Below are 9,031 nucleotides of genomic sequence, written 5' to 3'. Positions count from 1 at the left end.
AATATGATTTATATGAATAGATTTCTAAAATAAACAAATCTAAAAAAACTTACAATGATTAAAACCAGATATCTATACAATGAGGTGGGCAACAATGATTAAGAACAAAACAATCATGTGGAATGAGGTAGGGGTCGGGTAAGCAAAATTTCTTGCACTTGACAAAGCCCAAATTACCGGCCCAGCCCAGCCCGGCCCAAAATCCAGCTCTTGGTCATGCTTAGTTTCCAATTTTCAAGAATATTTGGTCTCCGGTTGATCCTCTGTCTTGACCCAAGTTAAATTGATTTCATGAAGCCCGACCCAAGGTCTTCCAACTTAGACCATAACCTATTAAAACTAGCGGCCCATTAAAACGTTAAAAGGACGCCAACAGCCATTGGCAAAAATCGATTAGTACGTTAACGAAAATCGAACAGGTCAGGGAATGTATTAACTTGTTTAGTTTTTCTTGTTAAATAAATGCATGGTTCAAGAAAATGATTAAAATTAACATTATCTCATAAACATAACTTCTGTGAGTTCATGAAACGGACACAAGCATTTAAAAAAACAGTTGGTGTGCATGACAAATGATATAGTTTTTCAGCCCAATTCATTGCAGCCCATACATTACAACTAATATACTATTGTTGTAAAAGGCTCTATTCATTACATTCTTACATTCCCAAAAAAGTTGACAGAAGTAATTGTCACAAATGATATTGAATTTATTCCCACCCTAAAATTGTAATAATTAAACCCAAATATTTGATTTGAATAAGAACACGATCAAATACTTGTTCAAATGAGAAATAGTTACACAGTAGAATAACAAGAAATTAAGAACAACCAAAAGATTCTAAGATGCAATTGCTGAAGAATCCAAACACAACCAATTCATCCATATACAACAACACACATACAAGACATAATAACAAAGTGATTCAAATTCAAGTCTGGCAGGTAGAATCCCACCCTTTATTAATGATTTAGCCCCAAGACACGATCAACACCTCAAACAGAAGAAAACAATGCTCGGTGCCTACAAAAGAAATAGAAGGGGAAACGAATTAGATGTACGGGCAAGATAGATCTTGAATCTAATGTATACCTGACTATCATTATCTCCACTTAAGTAAAAGGAGACTGCATCTCAAACATTTTGAAGGGTAGCCATAATACTTTGCAAATGGTTAGCAGCGTCTCTGATGTTCATCCGTTGTGGTGGGGAATCCACCGAGCATGATACTCCAATATTCACAATTGAAGCCATACATTCCTCTGTTTTTCGTGCTTTTGGTGTGTTAGTTTGCATGGTCATTGCATCATCTTGATGGTAATTCATAAGGTCACCATCAATAACATTTGTCACGTGGTTCGGCAAGGCCATGCATGCAAACTTATGAAGGCTAAGGCCATTTTTAAACATGTCATCTGTGGGTCTTTTCCCTGTCATGGCCTCCAAAAACAATACTCCAAAGCTATAGGCATCCCCGCTACATGTCATCTCACTCCCGAGACCATACTCTGCAACATATAAGCATTTTAATACGAGAAAGGTAATAATGAGTGTAAATATATACGGGCATTCTAGAATACACGAGTTTTACCTGGAGGTGCATACCCAATGGTTCCTCTAAATCCTATTGAGCTGCTTTGATTTGAGCCCGTTCCAAGAAATTTGGATAAACCAAAGTCTCCAACATGGGCCACCATGTCTTCATCAAGTAGAATATTTCTAGGTTTCAAATTCCCATGGACAATAGTTTTTAGGCAGTGATTATGAAGATAATCAAGTGCGCATGCAACATCTATAAGAATACTTATTCTTTGAAGAAGGTCTAGTCGATGTGTACGTGTGGTTGAATGCAACCAATCATTTAAACTCCCGTTGGGCATGTACTCATAAACCAAAGCTTTGAAATCATTCCCTTTAAAATCAACACTTGAACATGAAGTTATTATCTTCAACAAATTTCGGTGCCGAATACTCCGCCATGCATCACACTCCGCATCAAAGCTTTTATAAGCTCCTTGAATTTGAAGACGTAAAACTTTGATTGCAACCAATCCAAAATCATTATCAAGGATTCCTTTATAAACAAAGCTAAAGCCGCCCCTGCCAATTAAAGTGGCCTCGGAGAATCCATTAGTAGCCCTAGCAAGTTGATTGTATGAAACTCTCAAGAATCTTTTGTTCGTCAATGATTGAGACAGTTGGCTCTTGCTTTTCTTTTTGCGCCAAAATACAGTAAACATAATATGGTGAAAAGCGCAGATGAAAGTAAAATGACCATCACCAACAGAGTAAACCGTTTTTATGTTTCTTAGTCTCTTTGCATCCAGGTAACCCAAGTTTAACCAAGCCACCACAAAGCCTATTGTTCCCTGAAACCAAAAATGCGTTTGCATTGGCGAACACTCCTAAAACTGGTACTTCTCCGACAAAATCATTGAAGGAGAGGTCCAAATATTCTAATGAAAAAGTTTAAAAGAATCGTGGTATTTGACCAGATAAGTTGTTATGAGAAAGATCGAGTTTGGAAACTCCTCTCAAGGAACTTAGTGATGGTGGTATTATGCCTTGAAATAAGTTGCCTTTTAGGGATAAGGAAAAAAGGCTAGTGCAACCACCAAGGCTAGTAGGAATGCTACCAAATAATTTATTGTGAGATAAATTCAAATTATTCAACAACTTGAGTTCTCCAATCTCTGTTGGAAGTGAACCAGATAACATGTTGTGGGATAAATCTAATGCTATTGACAGAGATGGAAGTTGAAGAAGATGTTTAGGTATTCTGCCACTAAGTTTATTGTGGGCAAGGTACAACTCAGATAGTTGATGACAATTCCCCAAACTAAAAGGTATATGCCCTTTCAATCTGTTGGAATCTAAATATAGATTAATTAGCAAGGATAAGTTCCCAATGGTGTATGGGATTGTCCCTGCAATTTGGTTTATGCTTAGGCTCACAAACTGTAGCCTTCGAAGCATACCAATGGTTGAGGGAATTTTTCCAATGAATCGGTTGTCTCCTAGTTCTAAATCCGTCAAGCCAACTAGATTACCTATACTTGAAGGGATGTCTCCATATAACTGATTTTCATTTAAATATAAAGTATTTAGCTGATTAGAAAGATTACCGATTGATTTTGGCAGAATTCCTTGAAAGTAGCAATTCATAAGTGACAAATCAATTAATTTGCTGCAGTTATTCAGAGAATCTATAAACGTCATTTCATCAGCTTCTCCGTGTCCAGAGAGGCTGTTACTGTTCAGTATTATATGAGAAAGATTTCTTAGTATTGAAAAGTCGATTGTCAGCTTCCCACTAAATTTGTTATCACTCATTTCAAGATACTGTAATTTCGAACAGTTAGATATAGAGGGTGGAAGAAGTCCAGTCAGATTGTTATTCCGCAGCTGAAGGTAGATAATATGAGGAAGCATTGAACCGATGGCTTGAGGAAGACTACCGATAAGCTGATTCTCAGCTAAGGAAAAATAAGTTAGGAGTGAGCGGTTGTAAATAGAATGAGGAATGGATCCATGTAAGTTGCAGGCTCCCGAGTAAAATTCTCTTAAGCTTTTCCAATTGCCTAAGGTGTGTGGAATGCTCCTACCCAACGGATTTGCTAATAGAGAAGACTTCCATTGACGTCATATTCCCCAGGAAAGGAGGGATTCCACCTGTTAAGTTATTAAAACCTAGTGAAAGTAGAGTTAGTTTCGAGAGGAAACCAATCTCTTTAGGTATGCTTCCAACTAGCATGTTATGCTTAAGAGCAACTTTTTCAAGATGAGAACAACTAGACAAGTTAGTTGGAATGAGTCCATTGAATTTGTTGAATCCAAGATCGAGTAAACGTAACCTGGACAAGCGTCCAAGTTCATGAGGGATGCTTCCTTCAAAGCTGTTGTTATAGAGCCAAAACGCACGAAGGAAGCTGAGGTTCCCTACATGAGGAGACAATGAGCCTTTCAGGCCTAGTGAGATCAGCCGTACACGAGTCACTCTCCTGTGTAGCTTCCCGCATGAAACACCACTCCAATCACAAAAATGGAAAGAGGCATTCCACAGGCTTAGAACTCCATAAGGATCTTGCGAGATCATCTTCTTAAATGACAATAAAGCCATGTGATCAGTCTCATTTCCACCAAAGGAAGCCGAGATGGTGACAATAGTAAAAAGTATGATAAACCAAGAAAAGAGGAAAGTAACATGAAAGGAAGATGGTAAGCAAATTTTCGGTTGCTTTGAGCTCATTTTTGGAACTGAACTTATAATCACAAAGTATACTAGTCAGCCTTTTATATCCAGTTTTATGCGCGCATTGTAACTAGCTAGTGATGCGAAAGCTATCCGCTTAATTGAATAGAGTGCACCAGCCACTCAACCAGGAGTTAATGGACCACTCGGTTGCTGCCTGTCATCTTCTCTGCTTTGTTGACTAGCACCTGACTCCACATGTTAATCAAGCCAATGCCTTTTACATCAGTTCTAGAAGTTTTATTATAATTTCGTTATATTAGAATGGCACTTTTCATGGTGTAACCTCTTTTCTGCAATTTTTAGAAAAGAGTCACCAACTTTGATTCAAAACTAGTTACAGTATCCAGCGCGTTGCTGCGGGTAAAGCCAGCTTAAACAGTACCCGTGCGTTGCTCTGGGTAAAGCCAACTTAAACACATAGCTGAAACTGGTTTACGAAATGGACAAATGCGTTTAAATGTTTGAATATCAGCACAGACATTTAAGCAAACAGTTGGTGTGCATGACTACTGTATATACAGTCAATTGTGAATTCGATGAATTAGACATGAGTTTTAGGTCAATAAACGATTGAATCAGTTTGGCTCCGAACTATGGATCCGGATCCGTGTTTCTTTCAAAATCCAAATCATGGATCCGAACAAATTTTGGTTTTGGTGGATTTTAACTCCAGCTCCGTCTATTTGGATTGGTGAGACCCGCTCGTTGAGGTTGCGAGTCGACTCAAATTCGGTTCGGTGACGATACCATAACTAAACTCAAAAATTAAAATTGAATGCCAAAATACCAAAATGTAACATATTTAGGAAAAAAAAATGATGGCACGGTATTGATATGCGGATGTAGGTCGACACGAATTCGATCGATATGGGTTAGGTTTGTGACGATACTTGAACTAAATCCAACATTAAATCAAATAAAAATTAAAACAAAAAAAATCAAAAAAAAATGAACAAGATATAAAGATCAAAAATAAAAAAAAACTAATAAAAAAAGGTTAGATAACTAAAATGTAAAAGAAAAAAAATTGTAACAAACGTCGTCTCGCCCTATTACCTTATTCAACGAAGCCCAACACCGATTACAACAATCCTCCTCACAGTTTAACAACAAATACCCGTAAGTGGCCGGTTTTTTATATCTCAAAACATAGCATTCAACTTTTACAACCAGACACCAATTATGAATGATTATGTGCAAAAAAAAAAAAAAAAAATCAGAGAGAGAGTAATTAAACCATCTCTCAATAATTTAGGACTTAAAGCATCTTTAAAATACGTTTCAAACACATCAATTATTTGTTGATCAAAAATTGCGTGAACAAATTAAGGTTTAACTTAAAACAAATACATAACCAACCATCCATACAGAATAATAAGCAAATACAAGTACATAAATACCAAATAATTCAAATTCAAAGCCGGTGGGTAGGATCCCACCGTTTATTAATGGGTCAACCCATGATTTAGCCACAACGTGCATGATCAGCACCTCAAACAAAAGAAAACAATGCTCGGTGCCTACAGAAGAATTAGAAGGGGAAACAAATTAGATGTGCAAGCAAGAGCGATCGTGTATCTACCCAAAAATATATATATATATATATATATATATATATATATATATATACCGGTCTATCTTTATTTCCATTCAAGTAAAAGGAGATTGCATCTCAAACATTTTGAAAGGTAGCCATAATACTTTGCAACTGGTGGGCAACGTCTTTGATATTCATTCGTTGAGGTGGGGAATCCACCGAGCATGATACTCCAATACTCACAATTGAAGCCATACATTCCTTTGTCTTCTGTGTATTTGATGTGTTAGTTTGCATGGCTATTGCGTCATAGGGTAATTTATAAGGCCGCCATCAATAACATTCGTCACATGGTCCGGCAAGGCCAGGGATGCAAACTTTTGAAGGCTAAGGCCATTGTTAAACATATCGTCTGTAGGTCTTTTCCCTATCATGACCTCCAACAATAATACTCCAAAGCTGTAGACGTCACCACTACATGTCATCTCATTCCCAAGACCATACTCTGCAACATATAAGCATTCTAATATGAGAAAGGTAATAGTGAGTGTAAATAAACACGGACATTCTAGAATACATGAGTTTACCTGGAGGTACATACCCAATGGTTCCTCTAAATTTTATTGAGTTGCTTCGATTTGAGTCTGTTCCAAGAAATTTGGATGGACCAAAGTCTCCAACATGGGCCACCATGTCTTCGTCAAGTAGAATATTGCTAGGCTTCAAATCTCCATGGACGACAGTCGTTTCGCAATGATTATGAAGATAATCAAGTGCGCATGTGACATCGATAAGGATATTTATTCTTTGGATAAGGTCTAGTCGGTGTTTATGTGTACTTAAATGCAACCAATCATTTAGACTCCCGTTGGGCATGTACTCGTAAACCAAAGCCTTGAAATCATTGCCTTGAAAATCAACACTTGAACATGAAGTTATTATCTTCAACATATTTCTGTGTCGAATACTCCGCCATGCTTCACACTCCGCATCAAAGCTTCTATGAGCTCCTTGAATTTGAAGATGTAAAACTTTAATTGCCACAAATCCGTCTTCATTATCTAGTATTCCTTTATAAACAGAACTAAATCCACCCCTGCCAATTAAATTGGCTTCGGAGAATCCATTAGTAGCCCTAGTAAGCTGATTGTATGAAACTTTTAGGAATCTTTCGTTCGTGGTCAATGATTGAGAAGGCTGGCTCTTTCTCTTCTTCTTAGGCCAAACATACACTAAAGATATTATGGTGAGAAGCGCAAATGCAATAAAAATTATTATCACCAACAGAGTATACCACTTTTTATGTTTCTTTGTCTCCTTGCATTTGGGTAAAGCAAGCCACCACAAAGCCTCCTATTCCCTGAAACGGAGAATGCTTTTGCATTGGCAAACACTCCTAAAACGGGTGCTTCACCAACAAAATCATTAAAGGATAGGTTCAAATATTCTAACAAAAAGTGCTCCAAGAATTGTGGTATTTGACCAGATAAGTTATTACGTGATAGATCAAGCCAGACTACTCCTCTCAAGGAACTTAGAGATTGTGGTATCACGCCTTGAAATAAGTTGTCATTTAGGTATAACAACGAAAGGCTAGTGCAACCACCAAGGCTAGTGGGAATGCTACCTGATAATTTATTATATGATAAATCCAGATTACTCAACCTCTTGAGTTCTCCAACCTCTGTTGGAAGCGAACCAGACAACATGTTCCTGGAAAGATCTAATGCTATTGACAAAGATGGAAGTTGAAGAAGCAGTTTAGGTATCTTTCCACTTAATTTATTGTCTCTAAGGTACAACTCATATAGGTGATGGCAATTTCCCAGACTTAACGGTATATACCCTTCCAATCTGTTGGAAATTAAATCAAGAGCATTCAACAATGATAAGTTCCCGATGGTGTCTGGGATGGGCCCTGTAAACCGGTTTCTGCCTAGACCTGCTGCCTGTAGCTTTTGAAGCATACCAATGCTTGAGGGGATTCTTTCATTGAATTGGTTATTTCCTAGTTGTAAATTGGTTAAGCCAACTAGATTACCTATACTTGAAGGGAGGTTTCCATTTAACTGATTTTCTGATAAATATAAAGAATTGAGTTGACCAGAAAGATTACCGATTGATTTTGGGAGCATTCCTTGAAAATTGCAATCAATAAGAATCAACTTCATTAATTGGGTGCAGTTACTTAGAGAATCAATGAACTTCATTTTATCAAATTCTCCATGTCCATAGAAGTTGTTTTCATTAAGGTTTAAATAATACAGATCTCTTAGTTTTGAAAAGTTGATTGTCAACTTCCCACTAAAGTTGTTTTGAGCCATTTCAAGATGACTTAAATTCGAACAGTTAGATATGGAGGGGGGAAGAGCTCCGGTCAGGTGGTTAGTCCTTAACTGAAGGAAGATAAGATGAGGAAGCATTGCGCCTATGGCTTGAGGAAGACTACCAGTATGCTGGTTATCAGGTGAGGAAAAATAAGTTAAGAGTGAGAGGTTATAAATGGAACGAGGGATGGATCCATGTAGTTACAGGCTCCCGAGTAAAATTCTCTTTAAGTTTTTCCAATCGCCTAAGGCGTGTGGAATGCCGCCACCCAACGGATTTGCATCAATATGGAATCTTTGCATTGATGTAATATTCCCCAGGATAGGTGGGATTCCACCTGTTAAGTTATTGACACAATAAAAGTTGAGTTAGTTTTGAGAGGAACCCGATTTCTTTCGGTATGCTTCCAACTAGCATGTTGTCACAAAGATCAAGCCCTTTAAGATTAGAACTACCAGACAAGTTAGTTGGAATGAATCCAATGAATTTGTTATAGCCAAGATTGAGGAGACGTAACCTAGACAAACGTCCGAGTTCATGAGGGATGCTTCCTTCAAAACTGTTGTTAGAGAGCTGAAACTCACGAAGGAAACTGAGGTTCCCCACATGAGGAGACAACGAGCCTTTCAGGCCTTGTGAGATCACCCGCACACTGGTAACTCTTATGTGTCGCTTCCCACATGTAACGCCAATCCAATCACAGTGATTGAAAGAAGCGTTCCATGAGCTTAGAGCTCCATTGGGATCTTGGGAGATCATCTTCTTAAATGACAATAAAGCCATGTGATCGGTCTCGTTTCCACCAAAGGAAGCCGAGACGGTGACGATAGTAAAAAGTAAAATAAACCTAGAAAATTGGAAAGTCATATGAAAGGAAGATGGTAAGCAAAATATCGGTTGCTTTGAGTTC

General features: G+C 37.8%; 2 pseudogenes across 2 annotated transcripts; both read right to left on the bottom strand.

Annotated features, from left to right (window-relative positions):
• Nucleotides 1-999: 999 nt before the first annotated feature.
• Nucleotides 1,000-4,257, bottom strand: LOC143597963 (receptor kinase-like protein Xa21; annotated as a pseudogene). Its single transcript, XR_013147019.1, has 2 exons — nt 1,593-4,257; nt 1,000-1,509 (listed from the first exon to the last, which is right to left on the bottom strand). The product of XR_013147019.1 is annotated as a receptor kinase-like protein Xa21 (transcript).
• A 1,671-nt stretch (nt 4,258-5,928) lies between these two features.
• LOC143597964 (uncharacterized) lies at nt 5,929-9,031 on the bottom strand (annotated as a pseudogene). Its single transcript, XR_013147020.1, has 2 exons — nt 6,381-9,031; nt 5,929-6,298 (listed from the first exon to the last, which is right to left on the bottom strand). The product of XR_013147020.1 is annotated as an uncharacterized LOC143597964 (transcript).

The sequence above is a fragment of the Bidens hawaiensis genome, unplaced genomic scaffold, assembly GCF_021521415.1.
Source record: "Bidens hawaiensis isolate Kalapana, Puna unplaced genomic scaffold, B.hawaiensis_p1.1 tig00049273_1, whole genome shotgun sequence".
NCBI classification, from domain to species: Eukaryota; Viridiplantae; Streptophyta; class Magnoliopsida; order Asterales; family Asteraceae; genus Bidens; species Bidens hawaiensis.
Note: the sequence above shows the minus strand (reverse complement) of the source record. Positions and strands in the feature narration are given on the sequence as shown.